The 22783-nt window shown below is 45.2% G+C and overlaps 1 long non-coding RNA gene across 2 annotated transcripts in view; it reads right to left on the bottom strand.

Annotated features, from left to right (window-relative positions):
• Positions 1 to 9572: 9572 nt before the first annotated feature.
• Positions 9573 to 22783, bottom strand: part of LOC102238836 — a 19211-nt gene continuing 6000 nt past the window's right edge. For both annotated transcript variants that reach the window (XR_001361115.1, XR_001361116.1), the window contains 4 exons: positions 14594 to 14735; positions 12899 to 13024; positions 10634 to 10691; positions 9573 to 10368 (listed from right to left, as the gene is read on the bottom strand). This is a non-coding gene — a long non-coding RNA (uncharacterized LOC102238836). The remainder of the gene's footprint in view (positions 10369 to 10633; positions 10692 to 12898; positions 13025 to 14593; positions 14736 to 22783) is intronic.

Raw genomic sequence — 22783 nt, 5'->3', positions numbered from 1 at the left:
CCTTTAGGAAACAGACAAAAACCCTTAAGACAAAGGACCCAGTTCGAGTGCTCTCTCTCTAGGGCACACCCACGCCTACTGTGCTTTCCTTCTCTTAGGGTCCCATGAGACGTGCAACCAGGGGAGCAGCAGGCAGTGGCCGCTCATCCCGGGCTAACCCCCTGAGCCTGTTTCCAATAGCCCTTCTTTTGTCTCTGTAACTTGTTTCCCGGGTCCACGCAGCCCAGCTGGCTCACTTCTCCTGCTTCTGACTTTCTTTCCTAAAGAGCAGCCCATTCAAATCTTCTCAAGTGTACGGTCACGTTGCATGCTAAATAAACTTCCTCCTGTGCTAGAGTTCTTGGCTCTGAATTCTTTCTTCATTAAACTCAAGAACTGAGAGTCAACAAAAAGAATTTTAATGATAAACTGGAACAAAATTTCAGATTATTGCTACAAAACTTGAGATGCTTAAGCCTGTATCTTCTTCCAGAGGAAAAAGTCATACTGATTTATTCTAAATGCTTGTAGAAAAGCAAGTTTAAAAGATTTAATTAAAATTAACAGCTATCTTTTCAAAAATGTCGAAGTTATCAAAGATAAGGAAAGACTAAGAAACTGTCACAGCCAAGAGAAGCCTAAGTGTAATGTGGTATCCTGGAACAGGTAAAGGACATTTGCCAAACTCTAAATATGAATAAAGTATGAACTTCAGTTTTAAAAAGGTATCAGTATTGGACCATTAATTTGGACAGATTACCATATTAATGGAAGATGTTAATAATAAGGGAAACTGGGTATGGAGTATACAGAAACTCTCGATGCTATGTTGCCATTTTTCTATACATCCGAAATTACTCTGAAATAAAATCTTATTTTTTTAAATAAATAAAACCAAAGTCATAGAGTTCTGGAGGTTGGTTGTACCACAATGTGAATGCATTTAACACAACTAAACTGTACACTTAAAAATGGTAAAGTCTATGTTATGTAAATTTTACCACAATTAAAAATTTTTTTAAAGAGAGAATTTTCAGTCTGTGCAGTGGAGGGTTGCAGGTTCAATTCCCAGTCAAGGACACATACCTGGGTTGCAGTTTTGAGCCCCGGGCCTGGTTGGGTGCATGCAGGGGCAATCAATGTGTCTCTGTCAAATCACGTTTCTCTCTCTCACCCACCCACTCTCTCCCTCCCTTCCACTCTCTCTAACACAACAACAAAAAAAAACCAACAACAATAACAACAACAAAAATATTCGGGTGAGGATTAACTAAACATTAAAAATACAAGTAATAATAATAATTGCAGTATTTCTTGAAAAAAATCCATATCAGTGGACCTGCACTGTTCAAACTCACGTTGTTCGAGAGTCAACTGTACATAGGTATGTGACTGGGCTGAATCTATTCTGATGTGGAATATAACTTCAGAGAAATTTTTGCAAACAAACCTTTTATAATGTTTATTGATTTCCTATTTGTTTCCCTTCTAAATGTAAAGTTTGTTGTTTTTAAAAGTTAATGATGCCCTGACTGGTTTGGCTCAGTGGATAGAGCGTCGGCCTGTGGACTGAAGGGTCCCAGGTTCGACTGATATAACACAAATAAAGAACACATTGGAAGGAATACACAGCAGATTTGAGGGTGTGCTGATCAATGTTTCTCTCTCATCGATGTTTCTAACTCTCTATCCCTCTCCCTTCCTCTGTAAAATATCAATAAAATATATTTTTTAAAAAAGTTAATGAAAACATTTCCCAGTAAAATCATGTATGATGTTTGCCACTACTAGCATTAGTTGAAATTCCTTTGAAAGTTCCAATCAAAGCAACAAGAAAAGCATATGAGGAGAAAAGAAATGTTTACTTGTGTGTGATAGTGTTGTCTATCCAGAAAATCAGAAAGAATAAATTAAAAATAAATTAAAATAAAATAGAATTTAGGTTGGATTGGGGACATAGTAATGAGAAGTCTGATCTAGGGTTTACTTATTAATTTCACTTCTTTTGTAAAAGAATATGGCACCATGGAAAAGTATATCAACTATAAATTGGTCCAATGACTCAACTCTATTTTTTGCTTTATTATTTTTGTGGTGTCAATATTTTATATCAAATTTTTCATACAAAAATTTTTAAAGGCTGTCCTTATAGTTCTAAACCTTTAATCTTACTCAACTCATGAACTCCTAGAGATGCAATGAAGGGGGTCATTGGGCCCTTGAGTGGAGAAATGGGCTTTGTTGGGTTTTTTTGTTCTCAATGTGTTTTGATGACAAATATTCTTGTAAAGAATTCCTGTTTCCATCGGTAGAGAGTGGGTCTTTAGTCCTTGGAAACAAAGGAGCCACCACTTGGACAGTAGGATGCACTGCTTTGAGTAGACATGTGTCCTAAGAGCAAAACACTACAGCAGAGGGACCAGTAGGGAGCAGAGTGTTGCAAAGTAGATAAAACCCTCAATCTGGGAGGTTGTGTGAATGGAAGGAAGGGGCCAGTGGGCCAATGGAGCAAAGGCACCAATGAATATAAATGGACATTCGCCCTAGTTGGTTTGGCTCAGTGGATAGAGCGTTGGCTGCGGACTGAAGGGTCCCGGGTTTGATTCCAGTCAAGGGCACATGCCCAGGTTGCAGGCTCAGTCCCGTGTATGGCATGAAGGAGGCAGCCAATCAATGATTTTCTCTCATCATTGATGTTTCTCTCCCTCTCCCTTCCTCTCTGAAATCAATAATATATATATATATATAAAAGAAATGGACGTCCAGACACTGAGAGGGCAGTCAGAGACTCCTGGTCTCAGAGGTAAGCCCCCAGATGTGTCCACAGTGTGAGAGTAACCATCAAATCAGGAGAGTGATGGTCACACCAGCAGCACATGGTCCCCTTGGGTCCTGCAGAGAACAGACTTCAGCCACCTGGAAATGGGTAGGCCCAGTGGTGAAACGGACAATTATAACTTAAAATGAAAACTTTTTTTTTTTAATATATTTTATTGATTTTTTACAGAGAGGAAGGGAGAGAGATAGAGAGTTAGAAACATTGATCAGCCGCCTCCTGCACATCTCCCACTGGGGATGTGCCCGCAACCCAGGTACATGCCCTTGGCCGGAATCAAACCCGGGACCTTTCAGTCCGCAGGCCGACGCTCTATCCACTGAGCCAAACCGGTTTCGGCCTAAAATGAAAACTTTTAATACTTCTCCCCGAATCCACACTTCCAGACGAGACCACCTTACCCACAATGAATATGTAAAGAGTGAAATCAGATGCTCCTGAATCCTCCACACGCATCCACCTCCTACTCACTCCTCTAAATAAGACGGTCTGCACAGACACGGAGCTTTTTAGAGCTGCTGGAGGGCTCCCAAGATGCTTCCTTTTCTGACACACACGCTTTCAACCTATTAGGAAACTGTTCTACTTTGAGGCAATGTTTCTCTCTCTTTTTTTTAATCCTCAAATGGGGATACACTTTTATTGATGAGAGAGAGAGAGAGGAAGGGAGGGAGGTAGCAAGGGAGAGACAGACAGACAGACATCGATGTGAAAGAGAAACATGGATTGGTTGCCTCCCTGGATCAAACCCACAACCTAGATATGTGCCCTGACTTGGTGTACAGGATGACACTCCAACCAACTGAGCCATCCGGCCAGGGCAAATGTTTCTTAGTCTTAACTCTACCAATTAATCTATATATAGAAAAGCCTAAGCCACCGAACAACCGATCAACCGGTCACTATGACACACACTGATCACCAGGGGCAGATGCTCAACACAAGAGCTGCCCCCTGGTGGTCAGTGTGCTCCCACAGTGGGAGTGCCACTCAGCTGACCAACAGGTGTCAGATGCAAGGCTCATGGCTGGCCACTGCAGCCAGAGACCACAGTGGAGCGGCAGTGAGCCAACCAAGCAGCGGTGGTGGCAGGTGCTGCGGGGCCGGGAAGAGCAGGAGAGGCAGGCAGGAGTGGCAGGTGGCGTTGGACTGCCAGTTTCCGGCCCGATCCCCGAAGGCTATACCAAGGGACCCCACCAGTGCACAAATCCATGCACCAGGCCTCTAGCCTACACTAATAAAAGAGAAACATGCAAATTGGTGTCACTCCGCTACACCCACTAGCCAATCAGATGAGTATTCAAATTAACCCAACAAAGATGGCGGTTAATTGCATACACAGGTGCAGAGCAAAGACTGAAGACAACATAGAAGGAAGCCAAGCACTGCAGAAAGAAGCAAAGCTGTGGAGAAGCAAGCGGGGTGGCGGAGGCGGGAGGAAAGCTCACTTCGGCGGGTTTCGCTACCTTCTCTGCTTCGCTCTGGCTGCAGGAAGCTCTATTCTTGCAGGAATCTTCCTGCACCAGGCCTCTAGTATGTAATAAAATAAAAACTACTAAGGACCTAGTTAAATGTTTTTGTGAGTTTTATAGATAGATAGATAGATAGATAGATAGATAGATTTTAGAGAGGAAGGAAGAAAGAGAGAGAGATGGACTATCAATGATGAGAGAGAATCATTGATTGGCTGCCTCCTGCACACCCTCCACTGGTGATGGAACCCACAACCAAGCATGTGCCCTTGGCTGGAATAGAGAGCCTTTAGTCTGATGCTCTATCCACTGAGCCAAACCAGCTAGGGCGTGAGTTTTTTTTTATTATTTATAAAAAGCTATAGATCTTAGAATATTTTACCTGGGATTGTGTCATCAGAGGTGAATTGAACAACCCCAAGCTGCTATTTTCATTCAGGGGAAGGGGAATACCTGGCATGTTCTTCTCCACACATTAGCCGCGGGCTGCACGAGACCCACTCCCATTAGGGACAGCTGCCTTTACAATCTCTCCTAAAAACCTTTTACATTTTGGTAGTTTCAGGTTATTTCGGAGGGTTTCCCCTGCAAAAATTCCCACCGGTATTTTTACAATTTCTTGTGATGGAAACTTTTATACAAATACCAAGTAGACAGTCCAGTACAATGAAACCCAGTCATCCAGGCTCACACTTATCAACTCACGGTCAACCTTGCTTCACCCCTGCCCTCACCCACTTCCTGCCCTCCAGTATTGTTGTTGTTGTTTTTTAATTTTAAATTTTTTTGTATTGATTTCAGAGAGTAAGGGAGAGGGAGAGAGGGAAACATTAATAATGACAAAGAATTGTTGATTGGCTGCCCCCTGCACACCCTGTATTGGGGATTGAGCTCACAACCCGGGCCTGTGCCCTGACCGGGAATTGAACCGTGACCTCCTGGTTCATAGGTCGATGTTCAATCACTGAGCCACCCCAGCCAGGCAACCTACAGTATTGTTTAGAAGCAAATCCTGACATCATATCATTTCACGTGTAAATATCTCAATATATAATTCTAAAACACAGGGCTCTTTTAAATATAACACATCCACAGTTCCACTTTTGCACCTAAAAACGAGTATTAATTTCATAATTTCTGATATAGTCACATATTATTTTATAGTAATTCAAACCAGATCAGGTTTTGAGGAAAGCTCGTTTCGCACCATAAGGAGGCAATGTGGCCGCTTCCTGTCTGCAGAAGGAAGGGATGGGATTAAAACAAGGACAGAGATGGGCAAAGGCGCTGACTGTGGGTCAGGGCTGGGCTAACCAGCCATCTAGGACCCTTTCCCGCCAGCACTAGAGTGTCCCATGGGACTGTCGCCCAGGAAGGCAGGGCCCCAGAGGGGACTGACCTGGGGAGGGAGCGCAGTCACCCCAGGGGCACCCTGCCCACCCTCTCCCGCCCTCCCCCCCCCAACTCTCCTCTCTCACCCAGGTTTCCAGGGTGCCCGGTCCTCATGAGTAGAGAAAAGCAATGCATTTTCTCTACTTCTCCGTATGAGAAACTAGCACCAGATGGAGCATCTTAGTTGTAATTGCCCGTTTGTAGACTGGGTAAAGCGTCCACTCTCGGGGCAATCAGTGACTGGGGGTGGGGGGTGTCCCACGTTACAGACACGGCTGCCAGTGGCTTGCCCATGGGGTGTGGTGAGTGGGCAGAACCTCCGGACAAAGCCAAGGGCGCTGCTCATGGGTGGGTTGCCGCCAAGGAAGATGGGAAGGAGAGCGTGTCTAAGGCAGGAGGACGGCTGAATTCCCACGCAGTGGAGCTGGGCTGTCAACTCCACCAGCTCTGCCTCCCGCCCCACCCCCTTCCCCACGCAGGGCTTAGAACTAACACTCCCCTGCAGGTTCCCAACCTGAGAAGCCACCTGCGTCCCGTGAGCAAAGGCCTCCTCTTCCTCCGGTTCAGTCCGGTCCCTCCCCTGTCCCCTAATGGGCTGATGGGCAGGGTGTGGGCGAAGAGGACCCTTGGAGAAACATCTGGGTCCCTCTACCACAGGTGGCCTCCTCTACATGAAAGCCAGGCCAAGAGACAGGTCAGGATAAAGGCCGATTGTGAGATGTGGATGAGACCAAGTTCAGAAGGAACCTAAACTGAATTCAGCTGAGATGCCTAAACAAGGCCTGCTGACTAGGTATCTTCCCGGGTGCTCCTTTTCCTTTCTCTCTCCCCCTCCCTCCCTCCCTTCCCTCCCTTATTTCTCTCTCTTTTTCTCAACAATTCCCCCCACCCCATTTCTTCTTTCCTCTTTATCTAGAGTTCCCTAAACCGAGTTTTGAGGACCGTTAGTGTAACAGTCACCTCAGTGGCTCCTTAAAGATCCAGGCTCTGGCCCTTGCTCCCAGGCATTCGATTCTGTAGCCTTGAGACCTGGCCTGGGAATCTGCCTCTTTAACAAACCAGGAGATTTCGATGGCACCCAAGTTCGAGAACCACTTGCTGTTGACAGAAACGCTAGTTCAGCTGAGCCCTGAGTGTTCCGGTCACTCCTTCGCCTTTGAACAAGATGCATTTTCCTAATGCAACGTGCCCACACCGCTGTGGTGGTGGCGGTGTGAGCCAGCATGCCACAGTTGTTAGTGAAGGCATGGGATGGGATTAAAACAGTACCCACCTGGCACCACACATGGTTATTACAGCGTTACTGACTGTATTCCCTATGCTGTATTTTACATTCGTGTGACTATTCTGTAACTACCAATTTGTATTCCCTAATCCTTTTCACCCAGACCCCAACCCTCCTCCCCTCTGGCAACAATCAGTCTGTTCTCTGTATCTATGAGTCTGTTTCTTTTTTGTTTCTTTTTTTCTTTAGATTCCACATATAAGTGAAATCACATGGTATTTGTCTTTCTCTGACTATTTCACTTAGCATAATTCTCTGTAGGTCCATCCATGCTGTCACAAATGCCTAGATTTTGTTCTTTTCACAGCCGAGTAATATTCCACTATGTTTATGCCCCACAGCTGTTTTACCCACTCATCCACGGATGGGTACTTGGCTGCTTCCATGTCTTGGCTATTGTAAGTACCGCTGCAGTGCACATGAGGGTGCATATATCCTTTCAAATGAGTGTTTTGGGTTTCTTTGGATAGAATAAAGCTTTTTTGTTTAAAGAAATTTTAAAAAAAGCAGTTCTTCCAGGACCAGCCCATGGTCACCTTGCTCAGCAGGCGCCTCACCTGTCTGATTCAGGGCAGCCACGACACCTTCCTAGTGCGCAGCCTCTCCCCAGCTCGGAGCTGTGATGTACAAATCTAAACACTGTTAGAGCAAAGCAGCTTGTGAGGTTTCAAAAATTAGGATTTACCATTTGTAGACATAACTGTTATTATATTAGTCAACTCACGGTACCAATGCCATGTTCAAGAATATTAGCCCATTAGATTGAGGGAAACAGGCAGCTTCCCTAATTTGGAAAGAGAGACGGTGGAGTGATTGGAGCCCAGGAGAGCGTCGTGAGCTTTTCTTGCACCAGGCAGCTGTCTGGGGCAGCTCCCGGGGCAGGAGGAGGGGTATTTAGGGTGTGGACTGTTGGTATAGCTTACATACTATAAACTCATCCACTGCAATGGTGCAGTGAGTTTTAGTAAACTACAAATTGGTAGTTACAGAATAGTCACACGAATGTAAAATACGGGGTATGACACTTTGTAAAGCATATGATTATCTAACCACTATGTTGTGCACCTGAAACTAATACAAAATAATATTGAAAAAATAAAATTTTAAATATTTTAAAAGATAAGGATACTTGAGCCTAAAAAAAAAACAAAACAGCTTTATTGAGGTATAGCTTACATACTATAAACTCATCCACTGCAATGGTGCAGTGAGTTTTAGTAAACTTATATATTTACGGAAACATTATGAATGAATTCCGTTTCCCAGCACTTCCATCCACCCCAAAAGCTCCCTTTGTCCACGTGCAGTCACTCCCTGCTCCCACCTGCAGCCTCAGGCAGTTCTGCCTTTTCTAGAAACTTCCTATAAATCAGTGGTTCTCAACCTTCTGGCCCTTTAAATACAGTTCCTCATGTTGTGACCCCCAACCATAAAATTATTTCCGTTGCTACTTCATAACTGTAATGTTGCTGCTGTTATGAATCGTAATGTAAATATCTGATATGCAGGATGGTCTTAGGCGACCCCTGTGAAAGGGTCATTCGACTGCCAAAGGGGTCTCGACCCACAGGTTGAGAACCGCTGCTATAAATGGAATCATTCCCTATGCAGTCTCTGTCTGGCTACTTTCACTTAGTGAAATGTTTCTGTGTTCCATCCAGGCTGTTGTGTAATCAGTAGTCGTTCCCCCTTTTTTTTTTTTTTAAATATATTTTTATTGATTTCAGAAAGGGAGAGGGAGAGAGAGATAGAAACATAAATGATGAGAGAGAATCATTGATTGGCTGCCTCCTGCATGCCCCTTACTGGGGATTGAGCCCTTAACCGGGACATGTGCCCTTGACCAGAATCAAACCCGGGATCTTTCAGTCCGCAGGCCAGCGCTCTGTCCACTGAGCCAAACCAGCTAGGGCTCATTCCTTTTTCTTGCTGAGTAGTAGTCCACTGGGTGGATCCTTTCACTATCTTGGTTTGCTCTCTCTTTTTTTAAATCTTCACCCAAGGATATGTGTGGGTTTTTTAAAAAGTTGATTTTAGAGAGAGAGAAGGGAGAGAGAGAGAAACATCAATATGAGAAACATCGATCACTTGCCTCCCACTCTGACCAGAGATCAAACCTGCAACCTATGTATGTACCTTGACTGAGAATCAAACCCACAACCTTTTGGTGCCTGGGACGATGCTCCAAACAATGGAGCCACGCAGCCAGGGCTTGGTTTGCTCTCTTAACTCTCTGAAACAACATGTTTTCCCACTGGATGTTTGGAACTTTCCTACAACTAGAAACTCCAATGCTAGACCATTTCTCGCTGTCTCTGCTGGCAGTTGAGAAGAAACCATTGTGTAGGCTGGGGGCGAGATGAGAGGGTAACTTTCTCAGTGCTGGTTCAACACTCAGCTCGCGTCCTTCGATTTCAACTAACGGCACCTATTTTTCAGTGAAAAAAAACATTGCATGTCTTTTAAAAAAGATATAATTATTCATGCAAGGTTTTTTCCTGAAAGATGCTAGTGCCATTTATTAGGTAATCACAATTTTATATGTATTTTACCATAAGAAGATCAACGTAAAAATATGTGACCTATTGTCTTACAAGCTTACCTATCGTCTGTGGCACACACGTGTTGCTCAGGTTCACGGTAGGCTGTAGCACATAAACGTGGTGAAAATGTGACATTCTGTGAATGTGCCCCACGCATCTATTTTGAGTGCATTTTCTCTGGTTCGAGTATCTTTGTGCGTGGATTGCTCTACAAATACTCCCTCTGCTTCCGAGGCATTCTCCAAACACTTTCTGACATAGCCAGCATTCCCGGGTCTTCGCAGATGCCCCAGCTCCTCTCCCACCACCCATTTCCGGCTGCACAGCTGAGCGGCCCAAAGAGGAAAGAGCATCTAGTGGCTGGAGAATTCGCTCAGCCAGCCTTGGAGTCCTTTATTTTTAACAGGATGATTACACAATGTTTCTGACAGCACAGGAAATTCGACACGTTTATTGCTTCTTTGAAAAGGGCCCAATGCCAGGGTATAAAGCGATGATTTATACGCCTCATTCATTCAGAAGCAATGTCTGCACCAACTGTGTGCTAGGGGCGAGGTACGAAGTCGAGTAACCGTCATCCTCAAGGAATGTACGACCTAAAAGGGAGACAGGAACTCGGTGTTGTTCTTTAGGTGGCTTGTGTCTGCTGATGAACTCTGGAGACCTCCATGTTCTTCCTTCGGTTTGGTTTGGCAGAAGAAATCGTGTTGGCATCCTCTCGGAGATAGAAATCCCCTGCTTCGCCAGAACGCAAGTTTCTTTCCAACCAGAAGAGCACGAGTTAGCTGGACCCAACTGCTTTCTGCGCGATCGAAACCCGTCTGCGGCTTCAGGGGCCTCGCATTCTAACCCTGGGCCTGTCTGAGAGGGGACACAGCATGTTCCGAAAGAGCCTGCCCCAGGAGCCAGAGCCACCTGGGTGCTGATTCTGGCTTTGCTGCTAAGTAGCAGGGTGACCTTTAGCATGACTTTGACTCCCCAGGACTCAGTTATTCCATTTGGAAAAGGAAGACCCTTGTGTCACTAAGTTTTTACGGTCTGTTTGGCAAGAAAACTCCATGAGGCCTTTTTCACTGAGGACACAAATCCCTGGCCAACCCTTGTCTCATGGTCATTATTAGCTTACCCGCCTAAGACTTCATGACTTCCATTTTTCAGGTGTTGCACCACTTTTCTTTCCATGGCTTTGTAATAAAACAAAGTAAGAAACACGTCACTGATACAGGTTGACGTTTTAAACATTGATTTTGACTGTGTAGTAATGAGAAAATTAGCTTTCATATTTTAAACACATATACATCACATATATTCTGCCATGAAAAGGAGAAAGCAAGTCATTAAGGTAGGCAAATGAGAAATGAGACTTTTGGGTTTTAGGGTCATTTCTTTCATACTCTTCCAACCTCCAATTCCAACACTGACAAGCCAGGAGGTTGGTGACAGAGGTCGCACGACGCCTGCTGCTGTGAAGTGAAGTAAGGGTAAATCCCCATCTTCATAATGTACAAAGTAGTATTTGCTCATCCTTTGTGTTTTAATGATTAATTTCTTAGATATTTACAAAAGCTTTAGTAAAGTTTTTATAAAAAACAAAAGATGACAAAACGTCAAAAAACATAAAAATAGAAGATTCAGTGTTTATCCTGCTTTCTGTTGATCTGTTGTGAAGCAATGAGGTAGGCATAAAGAACCTGGGTACATTTTGATAAAATGTGGATAAAATTCAAATATCAGGTCTTAGAAAGATCTATAAATCTTTATTTTGATTAAACAAATATCTGTTTGTCAATTTTAAAAAGGGGAATCAAGAAAATTGACCTGAAGGTATAGATATAAAACTTAGGTATAAAGTTCAGTCAAATCTCCAATCAATTAGCCCTGGAAAGATGATAATTATATAATCAGAAAACAGCCCTTCCTGCCGTCATGCCTCAGCCCCAAATGGGAAATAAAAAGCCTGGATGTGATAAAGGCTTGGGACAAAGGCCAGTGTTCCAGTGAAGCTAGAGTTCCCACAGAGAGGCAATGACCAGGAAAGGTCTGATAATGTGAAGGTGAGTTGGATTAATGATGGAATCTTGTCATCAGTGAGCAAAGAGTTTTGCAAATCTGGATGTAAGCTATAGAAAAGTAAGTTTGAAGCAAATGTTGAAATTAGATCCTGTTGCAAAGGACAGAAAATCCAAAGGAATAGAGGCTTAAACATGATTTAAACATTTTCTCCAAACATCCGTATGATAGGTGCCTCAATCAAGAGAAACCCAGGCTCCTGCTACCTTGTTGCTCACCATCCTGAACATGCAACTTCACTGCAGGGGCCAAGACAGCTCCTCAAGCCCCATTTAGGCAGCAAGAAAAAAGAAGGGGGAACAAGCCCCCTCCACTTAAGGACACTCTGAAAGGTGGCAAACACCACCTCCACTACATCTCATGGCCTAGAATCTAGTCACATAGTCACAACCACACACATGGGAGGCTGGGGTTCTGAATTCTGAGTGCTCTGTGCTCAGTTAAAAACTGGGATTCTATTATTGTGGGTGCATGCATGTGTGGAGTAAGGAATTTAACCTTGCCCAAGGAGAAGCCTGGACTTTGCCTTCAGCTTCAGATAGGTTGTCATGCTCGATAGGCGTCTTTGTTTAGCTTGGAGGCTGGCCATGGCAGGAAGTCTATGTGGCTTAGGGTGACCTATGTGGGGGCTTTGGGTCATGTGGGATTAGTCCAGCTTCAAGAGGGCTCTAGACTGAGGTCAGCCATGTGGGAAGTGAGCATTACGACATGATGGGGCCCCAATAAAACTCTGGACTCCAAGCTGGGGAGAGCTTCCCTGGTTGGCAGGAGAGCAACGCTGTCCGACTCCACAGGAGGACAATGGAAGCTCCGTGTCGGGGGTTTTCCTGGACTCTGCCCTCTGTTCGTCTTCCCTGGGCTGATTATAAGCTGTATTCTTTTGCTGATAAATGATATCCTGGGTACAATAGTCTTCAGTGATTTCTGTGAGCCTTTCCAGCAAATGATTGAAACTAGAATTGGTTTGGGGATTCCCCTGAACCTGTAATTGGTCTCAGAAGTTAGAGTGGTTTTATGTAGACTGTGCTCACTAACGCATCACATCCCAACCATTTCCTCACAATGACACAGAGGAGCAAGAGGACAAGGCTGCGTGTGGCCTGAGGCTCTATGTGCTCCAGGACTCCCCTGCCTGCCCCAAAAGCAAAGATACCGATATCTGAACAAATATAACTCATGTGACACCACAGCATGCTGCAATCAAAGATATTCTGCTGTAGAAGGGGGAGCAGGGGCTGCTTAGCAAACTAGCCCAGCACAACCTGCCCTTCAGCCGCCCAGATATCCCCATGCCTTTCTTCCACCTGTAGTGCAGTCATACCTCTCCCAGGAGCAACACCCTCAAGGTCCCATGTAACCACAGCCTGCAGCGCAAACACCGGCATCTCGGTTGTACAGAGCACGTCATTGGTTCAGAGAGGCTCCTTGCGTTCTGGAAACCCATCAACTAAAAGAAAAGGTATCTACCTCAAAATGAGCAGCACACCGTGGTGCAGCAGGAAAAGAGCAGTGAAAAGAAAAACTCCCATCTGAAAAGAAGGTTCATGGCAGAGACCCCGCAGATCTTGGCCGTAGCACTGAGCAAACCCTATGGAACGGTGAGGGTCCCCTTCTCTGGCAACAGTGCATTTCGTGGTCAGCCCATCTGAATACCTGCGGCTCTGGGACAGTCTCTTGCTCATTACCCGCCCAGCTGCCCTGAGGGAGGACGGCCTTGTCCCCCATCTTTAAAAGACACATCAGAAGCGAGCACTGGCCCGGCCAGTGTGGCTCAGTGGTTGAGCGTCAACCTGTGAACCAGGAGGTCACGGTTCGATTCCCGGTCAGGACACATGCCTGGGTTGCCGGCTTGATTCTCAGTGTGGGGTGCACAGGAGGCAGCTGATCAATGATTCTCGCTCATCATTGATGTTCTATCTCTCTCTCCCTCTCCCTTCCTCTTTGAAATCAATAAAAAAAAAAAATTAAGATAAAAATAAAAAGAAGTGAGTACTGGAGGGTTTACCCATCTCGGGAACTGAACAGCATGGGGGCCGAGGAGGTGCTTGCTGGGTTGTTCGGTCGCCTGGCTAGCAGGCCATTTCATGGTCTCTAACAACATGATGACTGCCCTCGCCAGATTTAGCAAATTGAAAAACAGGAAACACCGAATTCCCAGTCAAACCTGAATTTCAGATAAACGATGAATAACACTTGAGAATTAAAATATTTGAGACATACTTATCCTAAAAAACGATTTGTTGTTTTGCTGAAACCCAAATTTAACCGGGCAGCCCGTGTTGTATTTGGCAGCCCTACTCCATTTTCAAGCACCAGAGCCCAGATCCCCGCCTAGACTTTTTTTTTTTTTTTTGCCTGAAGTGGTCTGTCTTTCAGCTGCCGGTCGGTCGCTGTGCTCCCTCAGCCCCTTCTCTTCAAGTTACTGGTCGCTACCTTCCGGTCTTAGGACATGAAGGGCTCTATAGGAAGGTAACACCCTGACACGGGCGTTTGCCTCCGACTGTCTGGCAGAGAAATTGAGATACAAAGCCCTTCGTAAAACTTGAGAGTCAGTGACACCGGCTGCCCAGGCTGCCTTTGCGGGGTAGGAACGAAGTGGGTCGTTTAACCAGCAAGACCACTTGCGACCAGCTTATCCGTCACATCACACGGCGGGCACCGGGCACAGAGCTTCCTTGAGAGTCAGTGACACCGGCTGCCCAGGCTGCCTTTGCCTGGGGTAGGAAAGCAGTGGGTCGTTTAACCCAGCAAGACCACTCACCACCAGCTTATCCGTCACATCACACGGCGGGCGGCGGGCACAGAGCTTCCCTGGCGGAGCGATGTTGCCCGCTCTGTTACAGACTGGCTGGCCTCCCACCCACTTCACGTCTGTCCCCGGCTCTGTAGGAAGTGGCAGGAAACAGCTGAACGTGCCCCAAATTCTGAAGTTTTCCAACCATTTTTCCTAACGCTCAGCCTTGGTCAACAGGGAGTGTGCCTTCTAAAGTAACACGGGGAACCTGCCACCAAATACCTCCTGGCCCCGGCCGGCTGGCCGCCTTCTTCCTGCTGCGGTCCGAGTCCTGGCCGTCCAATTCCTAAGGCAGGTCAGGCTGAGGGTCAGACATTTCCTCACGTCTAGATGCTGAATCCTGTGCAGTTCGGACTGGAGTCAGCTGCAAGAGTCAGAAACGAGAGGAACAGTCACTTCAGCAGGTATGTTCGTGTCCTGTTGCTACTGTCACAAATCACCACACATTCAGCGGCTTAAAACAACACGGATTTATATTCTTTAACGTTGTAGAGGTGAGAAATCCGAAAGGAGACTTCTGGAACTAAACATCAAGGCTCAGCCACGCTCAGCCCCTCCGGAGGCTCCAGGGAGCAGCGGATTCGCTGCCCGGTCCAGGTGCCTTCCTCACGCACGGCTCCTTTCCATTGCAAGGCGCATCCCTCCAACCTCTGCTGCCCCATCCTCACATCCCCCTTTTCTGTCTCAGACGTTCCTCCCTCCCTCTTATTACCCCTTCATTACACTTTCCCACCAGGGTAATCAGGGACCATCTTCCCATCTCAAGATCCCGAAATTAATCACACCTGCAAAGTCCAGTGTCCGGTAACGTGGTCACAGTTCCCAGGAGTTGGATGTGGACATCTTCCTATGGGGGTGGGGTCCTACTCTGTCTACCACAGCAAGAAGGAAACGTATTTCTCTCTCAAATCAATGTCGGCGGTCAGGGCCAGAACGGAGGGTCCGTGGTCAGAAAGGGCTCAGGTTCCCTCTCCCTTGTCTCTCTTCCATCCTTAGCCAGGAGTTTCCACCTCAGGGTGCAGGAGGACTCCTCAAACTGCAGCCAACACACCCACACTCTAACCAGCAGGCGGGGAAGGGGAGAGGAAGGCCTTGCCCCTCTCTTTAAAGATACGTCCCAGAAGTTGCACACTCGGCGACCATGAACATCCCACGGGCCAGCACTTAGTCACATGGCCACACTAGCTGCAAGGGTGACGGGAAAACGTGGGAGTTATTCTGGGTACATCGGGGCTTCTACTACCGCAGAGGAAGGGGAGGGTATGCATTGGGGGACGTCTAGCATTCCCTCCAGAGTGTCTGACTAAATCCCTAAGATTATGTGCACATTTTCAGAGAATGACTTTAATTCACAAGCCAGTGTGCTTAATTCCAGAAGGCAGACAGTTTTCACCTAACTGCTACTAGGTTCGTGCAGATCTGCGGAGAAAGGCAGCAAGCATTCTCCATGGAGCACCTAAACCAACGTTTCCTTAAACAAAAATCAGAGGCATTTATATAAATAACTTCCAGGGAAGAAGAGATGGAATGGAAGTCTGATGGTTCCAGAAATAAGCACAGGAGTGTCTTCTCCAGACGCTTAGAGGGTACGGAGTGCTCAGGTTATCAGTGAATGGGTACTTTGAGCTCTTACAGAATGGGTGTGGCAGCTGGAGGAGGTGCAGCTCACAGAGGAGGTGAGGTCCCAGGGCACAGAGAGCCAGGAAATGGTCCCTCTTCCTGTGCTGACCATGAGTTTCATGAAGGCCGCATGGGCACACCTCATGGGAATGGGGTTTGGATGGACAAGGGACCCCCTCCCCCATCCACAGGTAGAACCCTTCTCTCTCCCAGCTCAATAACCAGGTCAACACCGGGACGCGCTCCTAAAATGTCCTCTCAATGCCCACTTCTTTCCATCCCGTATTATTACCACGATCACTGTCCAGTTCCTCTTGTCTCTTGCTACCATGACTGCCAACGTTTCCTAACAGAGATGTCTAGTGAGAGGTTACTCTGCACACGGCAGCCAGAGGATCTCTCTAAAGCACAAAGCTGATCACCTCATGTCAGGGTGACTGTGTCCCCCCATAAAGGAAGTCAGAGTCCTCACCCCTAGCACTTCGGCATGTGACCTTACTTGGAGGTTGGGTCTTATTATTTTTTTATATATATATTTTATTGATTTTTTTTTTTTTTTTTACAGAGAGGAACAGAGAGAAACATCAATGAGAGAGAAACATCGATCAGCTGCCTCCTGCACAACCCCCACTGGGGATGTGCCCACAACCAAGGTACATGCCCTTGACTGGAATCGAACCCGGGACTCTTCAGTCCGCAGGCCGACACTCTATCCACTGAGCCAAACCGGTCAGGGCTGGAGGTTGGGTCTTGACAGAGGCCATTCAGGTAAAATGAGGTCACACTACTGGAAATACTTGTTCCACCCTCTCTTCCTGTCTAGGCTGTAGGCTACATACAGCGAAGATGATGCCTGCTTGGTTCCCAGGGAGTCCTCAGGATTTAGCATAATATAAATTTGGCACCCAGTAAATAGATGTGAAAAAACAGATCCTATGAATAATATATTATCTTTAAATTTTTTTCAATTACAGTTGACATTCAATAGTTTATTAATTTCATGAGTAACGTATTTTTCTTGTAAATTGTGTACATATCTCTGTTTCCACTTTGATCCTCTTTAAATAGCATTTTAAAACTTTCCAACATACTTTCCAACATAGTGAGGAGTTGAGAAGTGGTACAGCAAACAGATACGTCCACGACATAGATTTCCTATGTTTGCTTCCTCACATATCTATCCACCAACTCCTCTTACTTGACTGAGTTTTGAATATTAGATGCACTTGTGGTACCTGGCCACATGCCCGTTCAGTTTAGCAGATATTCCTAGGACACCTTGACCATGAGGTGAATATGCCTAAAAGTCAGATCCCAGGCCTTCATTCCCTTTATTTCCGACCCTTACCTATTTTCAGTGTAGGTATCTATTTAGGAAAGATTATCTAAGACAGTGATTTTCAACCTCTTTCATCTCATGGCACACATAAACTAATTGCTCAAATTCTGTGATACGCCAAAAAGAGTATGATATTTTTTGCCGATCTGACAAAAAAATAGGTATAATTTTGACTCGTTCACACTGGACGGCTATTATGTTGGCCGTTGTCATTTCTTTTATTTGTCAATCTCTCAGGGAAAAGAAGCCAGTGCCCCTGCCTAAACACTCGAGTATGGCATGTTTGAAAAATTCTTGGGGCACACGGGTTGAAAATCACTGGTCTAATACAGCATTTTGCCCTCAGTTTAGGATTAATAAGGAAACTGTCCAGGTAAACCAAGGGGATCTCCATGATGATGGAGAAAAGAAACCCGTGGGGCCAAAACTCAGATGGAACAAAGGACACCTCATCTGGAGGAGCCCGGGGCTGGCAGCCGCTGTCCTGCTCAGCCAGGGTCCGAGAGGGTGAACCAAGACGTGGAACTTCCCTACGGAACCGTGGTAGCACCTGACATCCCCTTGCCACCACACCCGGCCCTCCTGGCGTATCAGGAAAACCCAGTAGTCCCTGAAGGAAACAGAAGCCCAGGCTAATGAGATTGGATGCGGTCAAAACGGATACAGCCCAGGCAGCTGGCCAGGAGCTGGCGGGTCAGGAGACTGGGCTGCTCTCGGCCCTGTGTCCTCTGCAGCCCTCCTGGCTGCGGGACCAGCGGGCACCCTGGCAGCTGCTCCGGGGCTGGAGGGAACCTGGCCTCCATCAACTTCGCCAGCCCTGACATGTTCTTAGGCATTCATGAGCAAAGGCAGGAAATCAAGGTAATTTTGGTGATTTCTGCCAAGATAACGTCTTTCACAAAGGCTTCGCCTATTCTTTAAAGAATGATTAACTCTACCCCGTGGCACACATTTTGGGAGCTTGTTTTGCATGAGTTCTGGCTACACTTATTATAAGAATTTTCTCTTAGTGGATTTACACGTTAGAATCTTGAGTAACTCTGGTACCCAAACAGTCAGGGCACCATGGCCCGCAGTGGATGTGCTGTAGGAACTGTGAGCTGGCCCATCAGCAGCCTCTCCATGGTAAACACACTCTACACCGCGGCGGGTCGACCAGGGAAAGGGGTGCACGTGGTACCGTGTTAGCTTCACACAGGCCGAGTTCTCAGAAGGCTCGGAGAATGACATTAATGTAAGAGAGGGAACATATGGTTTTAACAAGTTTTCCTTTCTTTATTGCCTTTTTAATGCCGAGTTCACGATGCAGTATAAATGTTTCTCCGATGAAGGGTAAGGATCTTCTGTAAGGAAGAAGGTCCAGAAACGAATAAATTAATTTTGTATATAACTTAAAGCATCTCCATCTTGGACTGGACAAAAGCCACTGTATCTGTTTGCTTAAGATCCGTTAAAGTGGTTTCTGGTTCTTGCGGTTGAAAGAATCCCAACTCTGCCCTCAGGGATTCCTTTTTGCTCTTTAAAATAAAAACTAATGGTAAGTATATTTTTAAACTTTAATAGTAAATACCTTAAATTTTACGGTGTTTTGAAATAATACATAGTTGTGAGAAGAGCAAAAAAGAACCAGAAAATAAAAGGCACCTGTGGTTCTAATCATCCCAGAACAGACTCTGTTAATACTTGGGGGCAGTTCTTTTCCTGCTAGGCCGTGTGTGTGTGTGTGTGTGTGTGTGTGTGTGTGTGTGTGCACGTGGGTGTTGCATATGTTTTGTTTGTTTGCCTGTTTTTCATAGCTATGATCATATTATAAAATTCTCTTCTTCAATAGCCATTTATCATTTCTCAGTTCTGTGGGGTTCACCCGCTGGTCTCACCTGGTGCCACTCATGTGGCTGCAGTCACATGGCAGTGGGAGGAACCTCCCAGATGGCTGCATTCATGTGTCAGGTCCTGGGAGAGAGCCTGGGGGCTCCTTGTGCAAAAGCAGATGTGCCCAGGCCTTTCTGAAGCTCAGGACCAGAATCCCCACCTCTTGCTGTTGGTCACATGTGCCGGGATGTGCATGACATGGCCTAGGCCCCTTCCCCCCCACTTGTTCATTCCTTGTTGGGACTTTTTCTGGCTCGTCTTGCTGATTTACCATCCAAATAAACTTTATAATCAATCTGCCTGGCTCCAGGAAGAAAGAGAAGATGGTTATTTTTATTGGTGTTGCTTTAAATGTACAAATAATGGGGGAGAGAATATTTTGATGATGTTGAACCTTCTTATCTAGGCATAGGGTATGCTTTTCTCTCTGTTCAAATCTGCCGATATGTTTTTAAATAATTTTTCTCACACAGGGTTGTCACATTTCCCATTAAGTCTATGCCTAACATGTTTTATTATTTTCGAACTCTTTAATCCAACTAAGGTTTTTGGGGGGAAGGAAGTGGGTGACTCATGGTATGATAGCAAAACCTAGAATTTTTCTTCTAAATATAAAGCCATTTAATCTATTATTTACTGAATAATCCTCTATTCTCTATAGATTTATATCTCTTTTATCATATATTAAAATATATTGGCATCTCTTCTATCTTGTCCAATTGATCTTATGCCAGAATGATGCTTTATTAACTCTTACAGCTTTACTGTTTTATGCTTAGTAGGGCTCTTTTCCCTTCAATTAACATTTAAAAAAATCTTTTTAACATTGTATGATTTTTTTTCAGAAGAATTTTAACATAATATCTTTAAATTTCCTCATTAAATATTATATTGAGAGAAATTAATTAAGCCTAAAAATTAATTTGATAAGACTGGGCATTTAAAAGTATGTAGATTGCCATTTTAAAAAATATGGTACATATCTCAATTTTCATATTTCTTAATTTAGCCTTATAGCTATATTCATGTAACTCAAACATATATTAAATTCAAATTACTCCACGTATTTTATATTTTTATTGCTATTGAGAATACAATCCCTATTTTCACTTTACTTTCTAACTGGTTATTGCTGTTAAATAAAAATGCCTATTGATTTTTGTATGTGTAGCTGTTTTAAAATTTACAGGCGCAACACATAAATGGCCAAAGAAGTAACAGTCTTCGTCTGTCTATAAATTAACCCAGGTTAGCTCTCCAGCAACCATTTCTGCTGGGAGGTGGGGGTGGGAATCAATCTTCCTATTCAGTGGAAACTCCATTGACAGTGTTTTACTTTCCCTGTTCACCTCCCCATTCTCCTTCTCCCTGAAGTATTCTGATATTCTTCCTGGGACAGGAGAGGCATATGGTCCCAAACCGCCATGCACCCTGGCCAGTGTCCCAGCTGGAGCCCGGTGCAGTCCGTTCCTGCAGTCCCAGGCAACACCACGCACGATCCGGCTCACATTCCTGACTCAGCCAGCAACTCACCCTTGCTGGACCTTCTAACCCTCTGCCCTTGAGTCTCACCCAGTCTCTGAGTTGCCTATCATTTTCTCTAGCCCTGTCCGTCCCCTCCCCAGGTGGGTGTGGAATCCAGAGGCCAGGCGGTGGGACCCTACCCCAGGCTCTATGCCGCTCTGCTCCTGCGTCACATCCTCTAAACCAGACACGGTCAGATCCTGGGGAAAGTGCTATCACACATTTTGTGACTCAGGATATAAATTTGACGAAGAGGGAGTTGGGGGCACCTACTGGGAATTATAAGGCATAAAAAAATACTTCAGCTAATTTTTAAAAAATATGATCCTACTGCAAACATTTATCTTGTCTCCATCTATTATGGGATGCAAACATTCACCACACAAAGCAGAGACCTGAGAAAGCTCACCCAGCTTCCAAAGTTAACATCTGCTTTGCCTATCGCCTTGCTGCCCTGCCTGACCACTCCTTCTCCCTTCCTCCTCCTCCTCCTCCCGCTGGAGGTATTTACAAGGAAATCCCAGATATCTCATTTCACTACTCTGGCCTCCTCCTCCTCCTCCTCCTCCCGCTGGAGGTATTTACAAGGAAATCCCAGATATCATATCATTTCACTCTGGCCAAATTTTCAAACTCTTTGTCTAATAACTTTTCTGAGGATTTTTCCTTTGCTTGTATCCCATGTGTTTTCCCATGAAGCATTCACACTTTGTTGAGTCGGTTATTGTATTTTTATTTGGTCCTGGAGTTAATGTATGTGGAAAAGTAGGTCTTAGCTTCCAAGTACTTAAAATGTCTGGTTACAGTGTCTGAATTGTACTTAATTTCACGGACTCAAAAGGTGAATTTCCTGTGATTCTATCTTATTTGTTAACTGTGCCTCAATTATTTTGTTAAAATCTTGTATGTCTTTATTATTTTACCCACTCAATGTCTGACAGACTGTTACAATTTTCTACTAACTGTATCTGTCCATTACTTTTATAAGTCTAAATATTTTTATTGTATATATTTTGTTGCTATATGTTACAGGTTTAATTTACTGTCACTGCCAAATTCATATGTTGAAGTCCTAATCCCAATACCTCAGAATGTGACAGTATTTGGAAAAAGGGGTTTTATAGAGATAATCCATTTGAAATGAGGTCATTAGTGTGGCCCTAGTAAATATGACTGTTTCAAAAAAGGGAAAAATTGGAGGCAGGCACACATAAGGGAGAAGGCCATGTCAAGATGAAGACACTAAAAAGAAGACGATGTAGCCCTAGCCAGTTTGGCTCAGTGGATAGTGTCGATCTGCAGACCAAAGGGTCTGGTTCAGGGTTGGATTCCAGTAGAGGCCCATGACTGTGTGGGAGGCAACCAATCGATGTCTCTCTCTCTCCCCGCTCCCTTCCACTCTCTCTAAAATATCAATAACAAAAAGAAGACATTGTAAAGAGTCAGGGGAGAAGATGGCCATCAGCAGGCCAAGGAGAGAGGTTGGAGCAGAACCTGCCCTGGCAGCCTTCAGAGAAAACCAACCCTGAGACACCTTCAGACTTCATTCTCCAGAACAGTGAGAGAATACTTTGTTGTTTCACACGGTCGTTTGTGGAACCTTGTTACGCAGCCCTACGACACTAATACTCTGTACTATTCTACCATGGTTTATGTAATGTGTCTTCACTATCTACACTAATAAAAGAGAAACATGGTAATTAGCGTACGACTGCTACCCTTCCCATTGGCTAATCAGCATAGCCTTATGCAAATTAACTGTCAGCCAAGATGGCGGCCGGCAGCAATGCACTGAAGCGAGCAGGGAGGCTTGCTTGCTTCAGTGACTGCGGACTCCAACGTTCCCCTGGTAACTTGCCGGCCTCTCAGCTGCAACTCTAAGCAACTATGTACTATGTTGCAAATAAGAAGCTAAACAAAACCCCAGAAACCAGCCGGACTGAAAGCCAGCCGGACCGCAACATTGTATCGATGTTTTCAGCAGCGAGGCCTCAAAACTAAAGCTGGCCCAGAATAAAAAAAAAGAAAAAGAAAACAAGGAGCGGTTGGGAGCTTCA

This window comes from Myotis brandtii, unplaced genomic scaffold, assembly GCF_000412655.1.
Source record: "Myotis brandtii unplaced genomic scaffold, ASM41265v1 scaffold147, whole genome shotgun sequence".
In the NCBI taxonomy this organism is placed as follows: Eukaryota; Metazoa; Chordata; class Mammalia; order Chiroptera; family Vespertilionidae; genus Myotis; species Myotis brandtii.
The sequence above is the reverse complement of the archived record's forward strand: the minus strand, read 5'-3'. Positions and strand labels throughout refer to the sequence as shown.